At 42.8% G+C, this 21090-nt stretch overlaps 1 long non-coding RNA gene across 1 annotated transcript; it reads right to left on the bottom strand.

Moving 5' to 3' along the window:
* Positions 1-497: 497 nt before the first annotated feature.
* On the bottom strand, positions 498-15906 carry LOC128311796 (uncharacterized). Its single transcript, XR_008290400.1, has 3 exons — positions 15661-15906; positions 2556-2790; positions 498-2172 (listed from the first exon to the last, which is right to left on the bottom strand). It is a non-coding gene; the product is annotated as an uncharacterized LOC128311796 (long non-coding RNA).
* Positions 15907-21090: the final 5184 nt, after the last annotated feature.

Here is a 21090-nt window from a genome sequence, read left to right as displayed (position 1 = left end):
ACACCAACATGGGCTAACTTAATCCAAAACTAAATTAAGGGTGCCTGAGCGGCTCAGTCGGGTAAGCGCCTGACTCTCGATTTCAGCTCAGGTCATGACCTCATGTTCGTGAGTTTGAGCCCCATGTTGGGCTCTGCACCGACAGCATGGAGCCTGCTTGGGATTCTCTCTCCTTCCCTTTGTGTCTCCTCCTCCCCCATGCTTTCTCCCTCTCTCTCTCTCTCTCTCAAAATAAATAAACTTTTTAAAAAAAATTAAAACACACACACACACACACACATAGGGTAGCTATGGAATCTGGCTTTGTACAGGACAGGAAGCTGGGAAACCTAGGTCGGAGAAACGAATGGGCTCCCCCTTAGCTAGGGTTCCCTTATGCCGCTTCACCCAGGATTTCTCCTCCCTGGAGAGACTTAATCGGCCTTGCTTGGGGACAAACCGCGACTTGACCCGCAGGAGGTCAGGCACCTTGCTTCAGGCTTTGTCAGAAGGGTGAACAGAATGCTGAGCAGGCCGTAGAACAGATGTCTTCCACGGTCTCTGCTTTTTACCATCAGCCTCGTCACTATAATTAGTTCCCTGAGGCTGCCCGGTTTTACGTGCATCCAAGTGGAGTCAACACGTTCCTGTTTTAGAGCATCCTTGGTAAAATGCGCCCGCGTAAAAAGTGGATTACAATCTTGTCACCCAAGACGAGATGCCTGCCTCGTCTTGCGGGCCCACCCGGAGAACAGGTGCTTGGGCCTTCCCAACGAGGTCCGCCTACCTCGCCTTGCTGTCTCTTTAATAGCTCCATGCTCTGGGTCATAGAAGCCTAGGCCTCAAGGCCCCTGGTTACCCGGCCTAACTGTTGCTTAAACAGCAAACTAAAAATAAGTGTGCCCGGGACCGTTCATGCTGGCAGTGACAGTTGGACGGCCACCTCACCACAAAGACACTTGTCATTTGGAGGTTTGGAAAAGGGAAACACTTAAGTGCTAGTTTATCGGCCCAAAGAAGCTGTGACAAAAAAAACCCAAAAAACCAAAACCAAAAAACACATCACCCATCCCACCCACAGACTTCTGGTCAGAGTATCAGCTTACAGGGGAAAGTTTAGCCTGTTATAAATTAAAGGCATAGAGATGTTGCTTTATTTGCACATTTGCGGAGGGAAGAGGGGACGATGCAATACCGCAGCAGCTGCCTTTTAGAAGTTTCCAGGGAAACTCTGAAAGAGAACAAAAGCGTTTTCTTTTTAAAGCGTCAGAACATCTGCAAACTGCGGAGGGGCAACGAAGAAAAGCCTGTGATGATGTGCAGTGTTCATATTTCGGTGTGGCTCCAGTCCTGGCTTTTAGATGAGGAGGAACGACTCAGGGGTCGGTGGCGCGGTGCCCTCTCTGACCCCTTCCAAGCCAGTCCTGTCTGTCCGCACTTGGGAACGATGCCCGAAATAAAGTAAAACCTTAACAAGGGCTTTTAGCACAAGGACCGTGTGAACGCATCCCATTCAGAGTCCTCGTTTATGCACTTCCCTGGAACGTGTGATGTTTTGGAATTCCCTTGCCAGTATCATTCTAATGGCTTTATGATAGTTCATCCAATGGCTGTTCCGTAACCTATGAAAGCAGGCCCCGGCCTTGGACGTGATATCTTGCAAGGACTGCCGTGACGGACAACTTTGTGCATAAACCGGAGCACCATCTGTCAAAGAAGAGTCCAGTCTCGCCACCTGTCGGGTGTGGGGCTTCCGCACTGTCCCCTCTCTCTCCGTTAAAAAGTGATGCTTACTTGAACAAACTCTAATGATCCGTTTCGTGGGTTATTCTAACCCAATTTTTCTTCACTCTTGTCCCTCTTCTCATGTCTCGGGAAGTGATTTCTCACATTGTTAGCAAGCACACTGGCAAGTTAAAAAAGAGGACAAACTTTGGCTTAGGTACCTTTTGCTAAGTAATAGAAAACAGGTGATGCAGGACTGTAAGAGGCTGGGTGAGGTTTATTTAAGAAAATCAGATGGGGCGCCTGGGTGGCTCAGTCAGTTAAGCGTCTGACTCTCGATTTCGGCTCGGGTCACGATCTCACTGCTCGTAGATCAAGCCCCACGTTGGGCTCTGTGCTGACAGTCGGGAGCCTGCTTGGGATTCTCTCTCCCTCTCTCTCTGCTCCGTTTCCACTCATGCTCTCTGTCTCTCTAAAAATAAATAAACATTCAAAAAAAGGAAAATCAGGTTTAGACACTGCCTTTAACAATCTATTAAGTACTCTTGTATTTTCTCCAAATATATTTTATGTTGCTATTGTTTTACATACTATCATTAGACACAAAGTAACTGCGTGTGTGACAATAGCAGCTGACAACTCTTGTTTTAAGGCAGGGGGAAAAATTTACAAGCCCACGTTCTTACTCCTCTGAAAATAGCTCTCTTAAAAGCTCCTGGGGGCCCAGATATTGATATTATTACTCTTTCCTACTTCATTTAACAAATCACCTAGGCATGCAATTTTAGAGTAGCTACTAGAACAACAATGATCAGGCAGTTAACAGGAACTAACATTAACTGAGCGCTTACCATATGCCAGGTGCCGGTCTGAGCCTTTGGGTGGATAGACTGATACACTTAATCTTAGCAGAGGGAGGATGTCGAAAATGTAGATCCAGCGGCACTCTTTGAGGAGGTCGCAGCCACGGGAACGGCGGAAGGAGACCACCCCGGCACGAGCGAAGGGCCCCAAGTGTGGAGGCGCGTGGCTCTTCTGCTGCGGCTGGGGGTTAGTCAGAGAGCGGGAATATGGCATCGAATCCAGCTGGAAGACAGGGACGAGATCCAATCCTTATCTTAAGAAGCCCATACACATTTTCCATTTGGAGGTAGATTGCACACGAAGTGGGGTGTGCTCACAAAGCACAATTGATGCTGTTGAGGCAGTGGATGGTGGTAGCCTGGGCCCACGGGCTGGTGGAGATCGTGGAGTGGACAGAAGTAGACTCAGGATGCATTTTTGGAACTGAAATTGACAGCACTTGCTGCTAAATTGCCATAAAGGATGCAGGATAAGGGGGTAACAAAGACCCAGCTCTGGGTTTCTTATCTGAGTACGAGGCTAATGGTGCCATATTCTACAATGTGAAAATCTGAGGGAGTAACTGATTCATGGGTAGGGAAATGGAAGGTTCTATTCTTACCTTGTCATTTGCCAAAATTGATACTCTGACCAAAAATAAAGAACACAAACCTAGAAGGTTGAACTTTTCAGTCATTTTTTGTTTAGCAAGAAGAGACCAGACAGACCTAGGGCTGGGTTCGGACACACCTAACTAGGATGGCCCTTTTCAGGTTGCGTGACCTCAGTCAAATTCCTTGGCCGCTCACCACCATTCGATGCTTCGGTTTTCTCATCTCTAAAAAGGAATTAATGTCCGGTGTCCCACAGAGCCGTTGATAGATGGTGTGTATGGCTCCTAGCTCAGTTTCTGGCACATAGCAATTCCATTTCTTTCTTTCTATTATTATTAATTTATTTATTTTTAAAAATTTTTAAGTTTATTTATTTATTTAGGGGAGGAGGGAGAAGGAGAGAATGAGGGGGGAGACAGGCAGAGAGAGAGAGAGAGAGAGAGAGAGAGAGAGAGAATCCCAAGCACGCTCCACGCCATCAGCACAGAGCTGGATGCGGGGCTTGAACTCACAAATCATGAGATCATGACCTAAGCCAAGATCAAGAGTTGGAGGTTTAACTGACTGTGCCACCCAGGCACCCCGATAATCCCATTTCTTAAATGTTAGTTGCAGTCCTTTGAAATAACCTCACAAGATAACGCTGTTATGTGCAATAAATTCGTCCTTGTGGGGTTCCTGTCCATGCCTTAGCCTGGGTGACAGGGTATGACATAGATCAAAAGCACCTGAAAGGCAGTGGTGCCCCCAGATGTCTCTCTTACCTGCTGTCTGAAGTTCCACATTTAAATGTTTCATTCCTTTGGGAAGGCTTGAGCTGAAACACCCACCTAATTTTATTATTATTATTTTTTTTAATTTTTATTTTAAGTAGGCTCCGTGCCCAACATGGGGCTTGAACTCACAACTCTGAGGTCAAGAGTCACATGCTATACCAACTGAGCCGGTCTGGCACCCCAACCCTTCCTGAAATACCAATGGCCTTGCAAAAGAGAATCGTTTAAAGCGTATTTGTCAATAATAGAAAGTCACCATAATATAGTGATTAAGCACATGGATGCTGGAGCCAGGCTGCCTGGGTTTGAATCTCATTTTTTGTCACTTCTGAGCTGTGTGACCTTGGGCAAGTTACCTGACTTCTTTGTGTCTAAGTTCCCTCACAGGTGAAATTGGGCCATTAATGATTCCTACCATATGGAGTCACTAAATGTTTTAATGGAGCTAATGTATATAAAATGATGCCTAGAAAATCGTAACCACTATATAAGTACGTGTTGAATAAAATACAAACAGTTCATGTGTTTGCAACAGATGACTTTGAGGGAGGCGAGAGAAAGGCAAGGCTGGGGAGGCAAGGCGGGGGGTGGGGGGGCTGAGGTTGCCGGGTCTCTGGAGGAAACAGGAATATGACACTGTGGACAATCATGGCAGAAGGTGACAGCAGACCTTTCTGCTTCTCAGTTTTGTCTTGTCAAGCCCCCAAAGCAAAAATCCCAGCGTGGCCCCAGTCCCAGCTACCAGAGCTCAGTTTTTCCCACCTTAGACGCAGCCTTGAATCCAGGGTGCGCTCTGGCAAGATAACATGCTTTTCTGCTGTTTTTGCTTCCATCTGTGCAACTCTTTACCTGGAGACATGTCAAGGTGTACTCTACCCGCTTGATGTGGCTTGAGTGCAGTGCTTTCCTATGGCTTATCAAGGTTTTGATGGAAATCTGGCCATAAGACTATTCCAAAGCTTCAAGCGATGCTCATCATTTCCGATGTTATTTGAAGTGGACCGGGGAGGCCAGGGAATGTGTGAGTTTCCTTTCTTGTCCCCTCTTAAAGGAAAATGCTTGGTGGGTTGTTCTACCTAGGTGACAGTTGGTTTTTATCGTTAATCTCCTACTGAGCTAAACTAGGAACAGAGAACATCAGCCTTTTTAGAAAAATAGGGCGGGAAAAAAATCAGTTATTGAATTCCCAAACCCCCGGACCCGTAGTAGCATCTAAGGAATACCCGTCTGTTTTTTCCAAGGGCAGTGCGAATGTGAAGGGACTAGATCACTCAGACCCTGCTGCTGGACTAAAATGGTACGGCCACTCTGGAAAGCAGTTTGGCTGTTTCTCAAAAAATAAATATATAGGGGAGGCTGGGTGATGGGTATTGAGGAGGGCACCTGTTGGGATGAGCACTGGGTGTTGAATGGAAACCAAGCTGACGGCAAATTTCGTATAAAAAAAATAAATACGCCACTGCCGTACCACCCAGCGATCGCACTCGTGCCCTCTTATCCCCATGAAATGACACATTGACTTTCACACGAACACCTGTACTCAAATGTTCATAGCAGTTTTATTGGTAATATCCTCAAGTTGGAAACAACACAGATGTCCATTCATGGGTGAATGGTCAAACAAACTGTGGCATCTCCATCCCATGGAGTATTACTTAGCAATACAGAAGGAATGAACTGGAGGCATGCCTCCGAGGTATTACAGGCTCAGTTCCAGACCACTGCAATAAAGTGAGTCAAATGACTATTTTGGTTTCCCAGGGCATATAAAAGTTATGTTTACATTACACTGCAGTCTATTAAGTGTGCAATAGCATTATGGCTTAATAAAAAAAAAAAAACAAGGCGTTTACCTTAATTACAAGATAATTTATTGCTAAAAATCACATAATGTTGTGATATTATGCCATAGTTTTTGCAAGGGGTACCACTGGAAGAAACTGAATACGAATGGAAGGGAACTCTCTGCATCCTTTCTTAAGGCTGGATGTGAGTCTACAATTATTTCCAAATAAAAGTTTAATTTAAACCAAGGAGAGAGGAGAAAGACTGTTAACTATCCCCAGACTCACCTTGAACTCTAGTAAGACCTACATAATGCTTCTTACGTTTCCCATATTCCACGCTCAAAAGAATTTCTAGTTATAGAAAGACCTAACCAGATCAGAAGTCAGGCAAATGAATGTTTTCCTTGCCACACAGTTATGGCCTCAGTTCACCGACTGTTCCTTATGTCAACTCACTCATTCAGTGAGCATTCATAGTGCCACTCCTATGTACCCAGGACTGTACTAGGTGCCGTGGGCCCAGTGAGACAAATAATAGACTGTCTATACCTGAATGGAGCTTACATTATAGCGAGGAGATGAACAATATATAACACACACATAACGAGACCACTTCAGGGAGTGGTAAATATTAGGGATGCAGTAATGCAGGCAGTGTTAGCAGATGGAGCCTCTTTTGAGAGGAAAGTCAGGAAAAGCCTACCTGGTAAGTGTTTTGATCTGAGACCTGAATGATGGAACAGCGACCCAGAGCTGGGGAGAAGAGCATTGCTGTATAACCTTTGGAAAGGTCACTCTTGCAGTGTAAAGAATATGTCGAAAGGCAGCAAGAATAGAAGTGAGGAGACCACTTCACAGGCCATTTCTGTGATGGCTCCCTCAACTAAGGTTTAGCGGTGGAGACAATGGTGCCGCTTTCTGGGATGAGAAAGACTGTGGGGGAAGGAAGGAATCGGTTTGGTTGGAAGAAAGAAATCAAGAGTTCTGTCTGGTCATGCTCATTTTGATGTGTCTGATAGACATGTGCATTGGGTCACAAACATTGTTCAGCCTCCCTCTTTTCCTCAGTCCCAGTCTGTGCTCCATCAGCTCTGTGCCTTTCCCCATGTCCAGACTTATTGGCATATCACCCTGCAAGGTGGCTTCCCACATGGCAGCAAGGGTTTAGATTACACATACCAGAAGTATGGAGTTAGCAACCTGAGGGTGGACCATGAACAAAGGGAAATGGGGCTAAAAAGGAACCCGACAAAGTCTTCATGTTTCCTTCTCCTGTGGACAACTCAAGGATATAATAGCCTCAAGCAGCCCTCCCAGAGAAGTCCCGTATGTTGAGTGAACACAACTTCTGAGTGACCTTCTGGGTCTCTTGGCCGCCTTCTAAGGTGGAAGCCAGAATGATAATGCTGCTTGGCACATCGTATCACACCTCTGCCTCCTTGCCTTTTTTTCTCCTACACTCAATACCAAGGACTTGCACATCCTGATTAAAACTTCAGGATCCTTAATCCTTGCCTTGGGCTCTGTTTTACAGAGGACTCAATTAAGACAACCTCCAAACGGAGATGTTAATTAAGAAGTGAAAAGTCTAGAGGGCAGGAAGGAAGTCAGGATTGGAGCTACTAACTTGGTGAAACTACTAACTTGGGAAACATCAGAAGTTGCATACTACTTAGGGCCAGAGGACTAATGCAGTCACATTGAGAGAGGGTGTGGATGGAAATATGGGTCAAAGAACAACCCTGAGACACTCTGAAACCTTATGTTCGGGCAGGGGGGGGGGGTGGCAGATCCAGCTGAGGAGAATTGAGAAAAAATAATCAGCGAGGTAGAAGAAAATCTGAGGATGTGTAGTCAATCGAGGCGAAGGAAGGAGAGCATGTTGCAAGAAAAATGGGAATAAACAGGTGGGTCAAAACTAGCTGAGAGGTCTAGAAATATGAGAGACACTGGGTTAGGCAACAGAGAAATGAGAGCCTGGAGGAGAGCAGTTTCAGTAAGGAAGTAGGATTGGAGTAGGTTGAGGAGAAAAAGGGAGATGAGGAAGTGGAAGTAGCTAACAACATAGACAAGCCTTTGAAGAAATTTAAATGGAAATGGGGAAGAAATAAAGTGCGTTACAGCAGGGCATCTGTTTGCTGGGCATGATGGCTAGAAAATGTGCATGGGAGAAGCATAGCGATCGGTCGTCAAGAGACCTAAGTTCTAGTCCTTTTACCTCCATGAACCAGCGAAGGGGGCTCTAGGTAAATCAGTTCCATCCCTGGGCATTAATTTCCCTCATTTGCCGAATCAGTTATCTCTCGGATTCCTTCCAGCTCAGAGGAACTATGTCCTGTGGAGATGTTGAAGCTGGAAGAGAAGGGAAGTAGGGTCCTCAAGATGACGGGGAGGAGAAGGATTAAACAAGATGGTGCATGCGAAGCACTTAGCAATGTGCCTGACTAATAGTAAGAACACAACATGCTTCATTTACTACTAGACGTAATAGAACAGTAGCAGAAACTTGCAGAACATTGTGGTGCAGTGTTCTACTTACACACAAGAAAGTGCTGTTTGTATGAAAAAAAAAAAAAAAAAAAAAAGGAAGGAGGAGAAGGGAGAATGGACCAGACAGTGTCTGGCGAGGCAGTGAGGACCGCGCTAGAAGCAGCTGGCAGAATCAGTTGTGGTATAGCCTTTATGACAGTGGCTCAGAGCTGGTGGCTTAGGTGACGTGAGGCTCCACCGAAATGGAAAGACATTTTACTTTAAAACACGCTTTGTATTTCATGTAAAAAGTAAGGTAGGGGTACAAAGAGCCAAGAATAGCCAAGACAACCTCAAAGAAGAACAAAGCTGGAAGACGTACTCAACTGGATATGAAGAAGTTTTTAAAGGCACAGTACTGAAGACAGTGTGGCGTTGGCACAACAATAGACAAATGGGCAGAAAAGAGTCTAGAAACAGAGCCATGCACACATAGGCACTTGATTTATAAGAAAGGCAGCACCTCAGAGTAGTGGAGAAAGGACAGTCTTATCAATAAATGGTCCTGGGTCAAATGGATATCCAGGTGGAGAAATAAGAATAAAATTCAACTCCTACCTCATACCAGGAAAAAAAAATCAATCCTCTGTGGTCTGTAGATTGTAGGTGAAAACTTCTAGTGACAGCATAGGAGAATAACTCTCAAATACCCATAAATAGGACACAAACATACTAACCATAAAGAAGCGCATCTATGTAGTGCATTTTATGAAAGTTAAAAATGTTAGTTCATCCAAAGATACCATTAAGAAGGTAAAAAAAAAAAAGCCAAGTTACAGAGTGAGAAAGATATTCTGATAACTGATAAAAGGCTCACATTCACAGTATACAAAGAATTCTTACAGAAGAAAAGAAAGCTACCTCATTTGAAAATAAACAGGCAAAAGACATGAATAGGTACCTCACAAAAATAGAATGGCCAATAAACACATGAAATGGTGCTCAATTAGTCATATGAGGGAAAAACAAGTGAAAATCATATCACTAAACACCCACCTGAATGAAAATGAATATAATTAAAATGACAAATAATACCAAGTGTTGGTGAGGATGTGGAACAGCCAGAAAAGTACCTTGCCAGTGGGAATCTACAATGATACAGCCATTTAGGGAAAAGTTTGACGTATCTACTAAATGTAAATGTGACAAAATCCATCAAATCTATTCCTGGATATTTATCCAGCAGAAATGAGGGTTTATATTCATCAAAGACCTGCACAAAAATATTCTTTGTAACATTATTCATAATACTCTCAAGATAGAAACAACCCAGATATTCATCAAGAATGGAACAAATAAAACACTGTGGTATAGTCATTGAATGGAATACTCCACACAATGAAAATAAATTGACCATCACTATACTCAACATTGAGGAATCTCACACATACAGTGTGGAATGAAAGAAGCTATTTACAGAAGCCTACATTTTGTCTGACTTCATTTATATCGAGTTCAAAACCTGGAAAAATTCATCTCCAATGTTACCAGTTAGAATAGTGATCCCCTTAAAGAAGAAGGAGGTAGTAGTGGGAAGGGTGTGAGGTGAACTCCGGGTGCTACTAAGTTCCATTTCTTGACCTAGAAGGTGGATGCCAGGATGTGTTTTCTTTGCAATAATCCATCGATAACTCACTTAAAGTTCGTGCACCTTCCTGTATGCATGCTCTACTTAAAACAGATGGTTTATCTAAAGAAATGAAATTCGAGGGGTAACACTCATTTTAACAAATGACAAAATGTTTCTCCCCTCCTTGTTGCCAACATTACTCCCCCAGCCACATTCCCCACTGCATGAACTTGTCGTTCTCACCAAATGAGTCAGTCACAATGGAAAAAATTTAATGGACTTTTACAGATTCTTTTTTCAGTGTAATGTCTTCCTTGTAAGGTCTTTAAAAAACACGACCTTCAAATAAAACCGCCAGACCTCACCCTCCCTCACTTTATGGGTATGAATGCTGAAATGCTGGGTCCAAGAACAACGCTCATCCTGGGATCAGAAGGTGAATGTGGATCCGAAATTTATGCATTCATTCACCTGATAATATTTCCCCCTTCGCTGGTTCATGGAAGTAAAAGGACTAGAACTTAGGTCTCTCGACGACCGATCGCTATGCTTCTCCCACGCACATTTTCCAGCTATCATTCATTCACCTGATAATATTCATTCACCTGCTGTAACTCAGATATTATTCTAGGCACTGCAGATACAACAGTGAACAACAGAAAACATCCTATTGTGGTAGAGATAGAAAATGCACACGAAAACAAGCAAATGGCCAGGGGGCCAGGGGGACAGGAGGGAAGTGAGCAAAGACCAGATCAAAGATGGGAGTCTAAGATCACGAGGCTTCCTAGGCCAGTCTAAGGGCTTTGGGCTTCCCCTCTGAGTGAGATGGGAGCCCGTGGAGTGTTTTCGGTAGAAATAATGACCTGATTTGACTTAAATTTTAAGAGTCACTCAGGGTGTTGGGAAAGAATAGACAGAAGAGCAGTAAGGGCAAAACAAGTGATTCTGTGACACAGGTGAGAAGCGACGGTTCCTTGGACCAGCTGTGCAGACAGTGAGAACTGGATATATTTTATGGTAGAGACAAACAGGGTTTACCATTTGGGTTGTGAGACAGAGAGGGGCCAAGGGTTTTGTCCTGAGCAGCTGGAAGAACAGATTTCTCGTCAACCAACATGTGGGTGGGATGGGTGTGAGTAGAAGGTTCTGAAATACTGTTTGCGCACGTTAGTTTGAGATGTCTATTAGCCATCCAAGGGGAGATTGCAAGGACGCAGTGGGAGATAATGAGGCTGGAACTCGAAGAAGAAGTTGGGACTGAACATGTAACTTTGGGTGTTGGTGTATGAAGCCACGAGGCTGAATGAGATCACCTAGGGAGAGGATATAGGCAGAAAAGAGAAGTTGTCCAAGGAATGGCCCTCTGAGATCAGCCCTGCCCTAAATTCTGCTTCCGCTGCAGGAAGGCGATATATCCTCATGCTGGAAGAATTGGCCTCATTTTGCCTTGTGCCAGATGGCTGATTCACACCACAGGTGTGAGGATAAATGCAGCAATACAGTGTCCTGGAAATTAGAACCCAAAGGAGACCAACCAGTTACAATTAAAATTTCTAGTTAAAATTTCTCGTCTCCCTGACCCCAGTTCAGTTGGGGTTTGAACTAGCAACCTAGAGGCAAGCTTCTCCATCCTAGTACAGGTTTGCCAAGCGCCCCTGGCCTTCTCCTCTGGGGTTCTCTTCGCCTGTCTCCGGGTCCCGCCCAGGGTATTCTTCTCACCCAGAAGAATGCTTAGTCCCTGGCCAAGCAGGACATCCTTTCACACTGAGCTGGAGACTGAGGGCTGGAGAAAGGGGCCCTCCAAGGCAGCAGGGGCTTGGATAGGAGCCATCGTACACATTTTACCCATTAGCTGCAAATCCTTTCATAATGTTTTCCATTCCCCTTATAATGAGTCATCAAATGAGCAGGGCCTCTGCTAGAAAGTTCATAAGAACCTTACAGGATTTGATGGTTTGAGCAAAGAGAAGAAATGGCTGATGGTAGCCTTGCAAGGCTGCAGTCAGAACCTCTTTTCAGGGTTGCTCTTTATTTCTAAAACTAGATTACAAGGGAGATACATGAAGAAGAGTGTTGAGGAAGAAGCTCTCCGAGTGCTTCCTCAGCTTCCCCGCTTCCTCAGCTTTAGTGTCACCACTCAGGCTCCCTAGGACTTGTCGGAGGGAGTTCCAGCCAAGAAAAGCACCCACGGAGAGGAGAAAAGGTGGAAAAACAATAGCAGCAGAGATGGTGTTTATTGACGTAAACTTTCCGGCGCCCCACCTCACTTTCCAGAGACGCCATTATTTTCCCACCTTAGCTGTCATTCTTTAAAATGATTCTAACATATACTTGGTTGACCTGCCCACTCCTTCCCTCTCTTAGCTTGATTCTTTTTTTCCTTTTGTCTTCCTCTTTGTGGTAAAGGAGCAGTGGACAGACATAGCTGTTCCACAGCTTTTGAAGTCCCAGTTGGCGGGTGCCTGCCCCAAGGCCTCCCACTCTCCTTTTCTCTCACATTCACCGGAGACTCTCCTCTTTCGCTTTTCTACCCAAGAGGGAAGGTGGTCCAAGGAGCCCACCACTTGAAAGCAGAGGCCGTGTTCATGTAGCTGGTGCCCAGCTGTTTCAGGATGGGGTTCCCTCCGAGTCAGCTCTGGGAACTCAGCACACAGTAATAAAAACTGAGGAGTTTGTGATCCCTGGAGAGTTGGAAAGACAAAACCCATTTTCTCTTATATTCAGTCAGGGTCCTGGAATACAAAAGTGAATTACAGTTTACTCTCTGCTTCTCGTAACTGGGAAGAAAGGAAATATTTTTGATGTGTCCAAACTCCACATGCAAACATTTATGGAAGTCACTGGAAAGGGTGCCTTTGTTGGCCCTTCTCCACGAAATGGTTCCTACTGTGTATCAGGGGGAATTCTTAGCAGAATCCACAGAGGCAAGCATTAAAAACAATCTTTTGTGCTAAACAAATTTTGCTAAAGACATTGATATTACTAGGTACCCTTTCTACTCCAAAGAGCTACCTCACGGTTCAGGCATCCAAAAGTTTCACTCCTCATTTATTCATTCAGCATCTTTTTATTGAATGACTACTAGCCCCGGTTTGGTGCTGTGTGCCTCAGAAAAAATGGAGAACAAGGCAGATGAGTCTTACAGTAAAAATGATGGGAGAGGCAAAGAAAATAAACACATCCAAATTATTACACATTTTAGTAAGTGTTATGAGGTATCTGTGGGCTCCTAGCCCAGAGGGTGAGGTTTGATGAATTACAGGCTAAACATAGAAATAAATGTGACTTGCATTAATGACTTGCTTTTACATGTAACTTAGGAAATATTCTTTGGAGAGTCACAACAGGATTTTAAAATGGAATCGCTTGCCCCAGAACTATAACATCTGCATTATCCATGATCTCACGAAGGCAGATCACATCTCCTAAAATGCCTTTCGTGTGATGTGGCTTTGCCTCTGTGAGGGAGAGAAATCAAAGAAACAGCCCAATTGCCCTAACGACAGACTCTACTGGTTGTCTACCCAACAGCTGTCTACCCAACTCGCCCGCCTCCTTTTCCATGATCTTGTGTAATGTCTGCAGAGGTCTTTGTGACATTGTTCCCGAGACAATGGTCTAAAATTCACTATTGGGAACTTGTTTGGGAAAAAAGTGGATAATGTCATCTCCTTAAGAGAGGTGATATTATGGAGGTCCAAAGGAAGCAATGTAGTTTGCCACTTTCTCTTCTTATATTGCTTTCCTGGACTTAGCGAATGAAAGCTATACCATAGCCCTCTGCTTGTCCTTATTTTAGCTCTCTGTTTTAGTTCTAGGGAGGGCTCTATATTTGACCCAACTTGATACAAATCTCATCAGCACAGGACTTGTTGACCCACTCCAGTTCTTTCTCTTTCTTCTATATCACCACTGACAAATGTGGACTCATATGGGTGGTGCTTCCCCAAGGACACACATCAAGCTGAGCATAAGGGGGATGCCTCAGTGACTGGGTCATGTTTGTAAGGTTAGTTCCTGAATTGGTTTTCAGTCTTTCCACTTCTCCTCTCATCTCATCTTGATGGTGTCCTTACCACCTTTGCTGCCTCCTAGTCCCATCCTGGAAAACTCCCTATCAATTAATTTGGTCCTCAGCCTGCCTGCTCCACATCTCATACTTGGACTAACACTCTCCCTTGTGAACTAGTGTTATAGCCTTTTGTTCTGAGCTGCCAGCATCCTTTGTTAGGGAGAAACCACTCCTCTCCTCTCCTCTCCTCTCTGTCTCTGTCTCTGTCTCTCTTCCTTTAGGTGCTATGTCACATGGTCTAGTCTATATCCAGCACAAGAGTGGGAGTGAGGACAATCATGCAATTCAAAATTGAATCCGACTCTAAAATTTAACCAATCAATAATCCTATTGGTGAAAACTGGGTGGAAATAGTGAGGACGTGTTTGGGCTGTTAAGCTCTGTGGTTGAAAGAAATGAGGAAAAAACCAACTGAGCAGTGTAGGTAATACAATAGCCAGTGGCCAGTCCCCTTGGAAAGGCCAATGGGCCTGGTTCTCCACTGTGAAGTAACTTGGTCTTGGTATAATCATCTCTTTGTGTTTCCTGAGCAGCTATAATCATATCTAGAACTGCTGCTGAATCCAATACTTCTGGGGATGAGCCCAGGTTTGAATAACAGCTATCATATAAAGAATGAAGTTATTATGCAGCTAAGTGGCCTCCTAGATTATACTGTCATCAAAAGAACTTTTTTTCTGGACACAGGCAGTGTTACCCTTTAGGAAAACCCGATATGAAATATTACGTAAACTGGAAAGTGACTATCTGTTTTTTAAAAGGAGTACCATATAATTCTTTTAAACCTGGAACAAAAATATTGCCTGCTGGAACACATTGTTTTTCACACACACACACACACACGGAGAATAACTCCAAAATAAACAAACAAAACCAAATGAGTGACTCCACTTATGGGAAGGTAGAGTAGATAAAGTTTTCCGTATTCTTCCTTGGAGGAACAACTGAAAAATACAACTAAAAACCCTGGACATTATATATTAAAGAAATGTAAGGAGACGCTAAAACGGGAGAGAAGAAGGTGTATTGTCTAGGAACATTGGGACCCATGGGCAAACAAAACACTGATGAGTTTTCATCTCATATATCCCAGCCTTGGAGCTGAAGAAACTGGCAACCTGGAAACACCAACAGGCGCAACCACACACACACACACACACACACACACACACACACACCAAAAGTCTACTCCCTCTGGCCAAAGTTGTAGGAAATGAGTAGCCTAGCAAGATAGAAAACTTTTAGATAATAACTTCTCTACTCTAGACAAACACCACCAAAAAAACTATGACCCCACTCCCACTCAGCAAAGACCTGGTGGAAAGCTTAGACTCCACCTTCACCAGGCTGGAGCAAGCCCCCTAACATTACACCCCTACTTCCCCAATTCCCTCTCAGGGTGGTGTTAAAAAAAGCTACGTAGGGAGCTAGGACTTTCATCCTGCCAGGTGGTAATTAGAAGCCCCATTCCAGTATTAGTGAAGACCAAGGAAACCTAGACTTCCATCCCCACTCAGCAATAATGAGGTGCCACCACCAGGCCCCCAAACAGGAGTGGTGGTAGAGGAAGCTTAGTGAAGAATCAGTACCACTGTGGCAGAGTGTGGCCACTCTTCCAATGGTACCAGTGAAGGCTACATGGGAAACAGTAACGAGACACTCATCTTCCTCCAGGGAGATACCAGTGGAGGGGCACCCACCTCTGGCCAGCAATAACAGAGGTCAAGTGGGAAACATGGCAGTAATTAGGCAGTGGACTTACCCCCTTCTCCTGCCAGAGAGATGTCAGCAGAAGCCAGCCAAAACAGAAGCCTTCGATAAGACTCAGAGTCTTGTTGAATCAATAAGATTCAAACGCCTAGGTTCCAATTCCAATCACTCATCATACCAGGAACCAGGAAGATCTCTGAAAGAAAAAAGAAAATCAATAAATATCTTCACCTAGATGGCAGAAATGTAAGAATTATCTGGCAAATATTATATGGCAGTCCTCAGAAAAATGCTTCAAGGAGCAATTAGGAACATATCTGAAACAAATGAGACTATTGAGTAGCTCAGCAGAGTCTCAGCAAATAAATGCAACATATAAAGAACCGAATGGAAATTTTAGAACTGAAACATATGAGGAGTGAAATAAAAGCTCAGTGGATGGGCTCAACAGGAGAATGGGGAGGACAAAAGAATCAGTGAACCGGAGGATGAAACAATAGAAATTACCCAACCTGAGCAACAGAGAGACACATGCTGGGAAAAGTAAAACCAGAAATGAACAGAGCCTCAGGGTCAGTGAGACTGTAACAAAAGATTTAACATTCATGTCATCAGAGGCCCAGAAGAATAGAAAGAGGGCAGGGCTAAAAAGAAGTACCAGAGGTTGGAAACTTCCCAAATTTGGCCAAAACTACAAATCTACATGTTTAAGAAGCTGAGAAAACTCTCAAGCAAAGATTACTCAACTAAAGCCACCCTAAGATACACCACAGTCAAACTTCTGAAAACTAAAGATAAAGAATCTCGCAAGCAGTGAGAGAGGAGCAGTACCTTACCTGTAAGGGGAAAACAATTCAAGTGACAGTAGATTTCTCAGAGGAAACTGCGGAGGCCAAAATGAAACAACACATTTTCCAAGTGCTCAAAGAAAAGAATCGTTAACACAAAATCTTATTATAGTCAGCGAAGATACCATTCAGTAACAAAGAGGAAATCAGTATATTCTCAGATAAAGGAAAGCAAGAGAACCTGTCAACCAGCCTTACCCTAAAAGAATAGCTAAAGGAATTTCTGTAAACAGAATAGAAGTGGCAAAAGAAGGAATCGTGGAACACCAGAGAAGAAGATGAATGGACATGGGAGGCACACATATGAGTAAACACAATAGACTTGCCTTCTCCATTAGAGATTTCTAAATTATGTTCGATAGTTGCAGCACAAATTTTAACGTTGTTTGATATGGTTCTCAACCTATGTAGAGGAAATATTTAAGACAATTATAAATGGAGAATGGTAAAGAAAAATAAAGAGTAATAAAGTGGCTATACGTCACACAAACTAGTAAATGTTGATGTCAGTAGACTGAGATAAACTATGCATATACAACGTGATACCTAGAGCAACCCACAAAAATACTACTATACAAAGAAATGCACTCAAAAAGACTACAGATAAATACAAATGGAGTTTGAAAAAATGTTCAACTGACCCCCAGGAAGGTAAGAAAGCAAAAACAGGGACGTGAAAAACAGAGTAAAGGAACAGACAAGACACATAACGGCAGACTTAAGCCCTGAGATATAAATAATTATAGTAAGTGTAAGTGGTCTACATATGCCAATTAAAAGACGAAAAGTGGCAAAGTGGATTTAAAAACATGACCCAACTATAAGCAGACTATAAAAATCTCCAAATATAATGATGTAGGCAAGTTGAGAACAAAAGAATAAATGGGTAGACCATGAAAACATTAATCACATGAAAGAGTGACCACATTAGTATGAATTCAAGTAGACTTCAGAGCAAAGAATATTACTAGAGCCAGAGAAGGACACTCTATTGATAAGAGAGTCAATCTACCAAGAAGACATAGCAATCCTAAATGTGTGTGCACCAACCAACAGAGCAGCAAAATATGTGAAGCAAAACCGATGCGATTGGAAGGACGAAAAACCAAATCCATTGTTATTCCGGGATACTTCAACATCCCTTGCTCAATAATCAACAGAATACCTGGAGAGCAAATTGGCAAAGATGTAGGATTCAACAGAAGTTTCTTTTTTTTTTTTAATTTTTTCTTTTTAACATTTATTTATTTTTGAGACCGAGAGAGACAGAGCATGAACAGGGGAGGGTTAGAGAGAGGGAGACACAGAATCTGAAATAGGCTCCAGGCTCTGAGCTGTCAGCACAGAGCCCGACGCGGGGCTCGCACTCACGGACCGCGAGATCATGACCTGAGCCGAAGTCGGACTCAACGGAAGTTTCAACCAATAGAATGTGAGTGCCCTTTAGAAAGCACTCCACCCAACGATAGCAGAAAATATATTCTTTTCAAGTGTCTAAGGAGCATATAGCAAGATAAACCACATCCTAGTCAATTAAACCGAAACAAAATGAACTCTCAAAAGGCCTTGTTAAAAGGATGAAAATATAAACTACGGAGTGGGAGGAAATATTTGTAAATTATCTATTTGTGATATAATTTCGATCCAAAATATATAAAGAATTCCCAAACTTACTATAAATTGGCCAAAAAAACCAATTTAAAAATGGGCAATATATTTGAACAGACAACTTGGCAAAGAAAATATCAGATGCCAAAGAAGCACATGAAAAAGTTTTCAATATTATTAGTCACTAGAGAGACGCAAATTAAATTATATGGAAATATCACTTACACACATATTCGAAAGGCTAAAGTGAAAGCCGTCTGGCCGTACCAAGTGTTGGCGAGGATGTAGAAAAACTAGAACTCTCACACAGGACTGGTGGGGATGCAAAGTGGTACAAACATTTTGGAAAACAGGTTCAACTGTTTGCTAAAAAAGTTAAACACACGCCTAACATGTGATTCAGCCATTCTATTCCTGGGTATTTACCCAAGATAAATGAAAGTGCCTAAGCATACAAAGACCTGTTTATGAATGTCCATAGCAGCTTTATTTTTAATAACCCCAAAGTGGAAACAATCCAAATGTCCATCAACAGGTAAATGGGCAAACCGTTATCAGGTGATCACACAGCAACAAAAAGGAGTAAAATATTGATGCACATTTCAAATGGATTGATATCAAAATGATTTTGCTGAATAAAATAAGCCAGACAAGCAAGAATTTATAATGTATGGTTCTATTTATATAAAATCCTAGAAAATGCAAAAGCAGACCAGTGCTTGTCTGGGGATTGGGGTGAGGGACAGATGGGGAGAGATGGGAAGGAGGGGTTACGAAGGAACATAAGCAAATTGGCAGGTGATGAATATGTTCTTTATCTTGATGGGAGTGATGGTTTCATGGGTCTATACATATGTCAAAGTTTATCATACTATATGCTTTAAATGTGCACAGTTCATTACAGGACAATTATAAAAAATACACCTGTTAAAACAAATTCTATGCTAATAAAAGTTTGACCGTTGATCACAATTATTACAGAACTCTTTACCTCAAGTAGTATTTGTTGAGCATATATCTAATGCAATCAGTTATAATCAAACCACAAAATAACAGTAATGTAAAAAATCTCTTCCAAAGTCATCAACATTGATTGCAACATTTGACTGGTTTGAAGGAGTTCAGATAATTATCAAAAGATAATTCAAAAATACTCTTTTCTAAGAAAGCATAGAGAGTTTTAATTTGGGGATATAATGGTTATTGGAAATTTGTTATAATGAAAGAGGATAAGTAGAAACAATTTTTTAATGAGGGAATGAAGGCTCCAAAATTAGAACTCTCTATTTAAAATAGTATTTGGCTTACAAACCCTTTCACTGCACTCAACCTTTGAGATAAATACTTACCCCATAAAATAAAAGGAAATGTAGAACAAGGTGGTCAAACTGACCCAGAGCAGCAGCCAATGTCAATTAACACTATTGAAAATGTTTGTTCAGTTTTTTTCAAAGCTGTTGTCCTTTCCTTAGTTAAAACTTTATTTTTTAACATTCATTCACTAGATCCCAAAGTCCTACCCTATGAGTAGGCGGATTTATTCATGCATGTCCTGAGTTGCTTGTGAAATCTGCCTTGCTTGCTCACACCATAATAAGGTTTTTCCGAGGTCATATTATTACCACTAATAACAGCATCAATACGATTTATAATGCTGATTTTTCTTCATGCTGAAGCACTGCATGTGTAGCCCTGAAACTGTGCACTGGCTGATTTTACCTGGTTCCGCCTGGGTTTTTTAATCAGCTAAGAGAGAAGGGTTTTCTCTAAATCCATAGCTATTACAAGATAAACCACGCCTAGCTCTGTGGGTAGTGTCATTGACTTACTATGCAGCAGTGATAAGCAGAGGAACATTCCTCCAGACCCAGTCTAAAGCACAGGCAACTAAATCTTAAACTAAGATAGTGTCTATGGAAAGAAAGAGGGTGGATCCTTATTGTAGTGTGGAAACAAAAGCAGAAGTTGACTCACTCGAGTGTGCTCATCCTCTAGACATGCCAGGACCTCAGAGCCTGGTAGAGGAAAAGAGAAGAAATCTGGGAACTGCCAGGCTCAAGACTAGGGCACCAAGATTGTAAAATAGGACTGACCCTTAATGGGGTCCTGGAGCAGCCATCGATATAATATCAGGTGAAAAAGATGTGGCATAGGGCAGCATCTATATCTAAGTGGAAGCCTTGGGGCAGAAACAGCTGCCCCAGAAACTAGGGTCTGTGGGCTTGATCTGGCTTGTCATCTGTTTTTGTAAATAAAGTTTTATTAGGACATGTCTGTTCACGCTACAGTGGTAGAATTGATACACTGTAGGGTTTACAAAGCCAAAACGTTTTATATCTCTCCCTTTAACAGAAAATGTTTGGTAACTCCTGTCCTACCGGAGGATGAGGGTTGGAGTCAGCATTGTGGTCCCGGCTGCCATGTTTGGTTTGAAGACACATCCTAGGTATGGGCTGAGGGAAAAGAGGGAAAAGATAAGGTATAGGCTGGATGTCAAAACCGTAACTGAATGCTCTAGAGTTCAGTACCTCAGGTACAGGCAGAAACCAAGGCAAAATTTCATTCCTATTGACAGGACAAACATGGTGGGAATTAAGTCAAGAATGAGGTTCGGTAGAATTGTGGGATTCAAGCTTACCTCAGTTATGGAAAATACCAAGTCTAGGACAGTGAGTCCAATTTTAGTGACTGGCTGGTGGGTGTGAACCAATGGTCAGTTTTAAGTGCTCAACGCTCACCAGAGCTGGAAGGCAGAGGCTGTCCCAGAAAGAAGGAACTATCGAATCCAAATAATTTGGATCTTTCTTCTAGAAAATAGGCGTATGGTGTCATCCTCTCTATTTCCTCTTAAGTATGGTAGCTTGTCACCTCATCAACCCAAGGTGATGAGATTGAAATGCCTCCTGGGTCGGGTAGCCAGGTTTAGCAAATAAAAATACAGGACACTGAGTTTAACTTGAACTTCAGATAAACAATGAAAACGATTTAATATTAGTATGTCTGACACATAGCATTGGACACATTTA

This window comes from Acinonyx jubatus, chromosome D1 (genome assembly GCF_027475565.1).
Source record: "Acinonyx jubatus isolate Ajub_Pintada_27869175 chromosome D1, VMU_Ajub_asm_v1.0, whole genome shotgun sequence".
In the NCBI taxonomy this organism is placed as follows: domain Eukaryota; kingdom Metazoa; phylum Chordata; class Mammalia; order Carnivora; family Felidae; genus Acinonyx; species Acinonyx jubatus.
The sequence above is the reverse complement of the archived record's forward strand: the minus strand, read 5'-3'. Positions and strand labels throughout refer to the sequence as shown.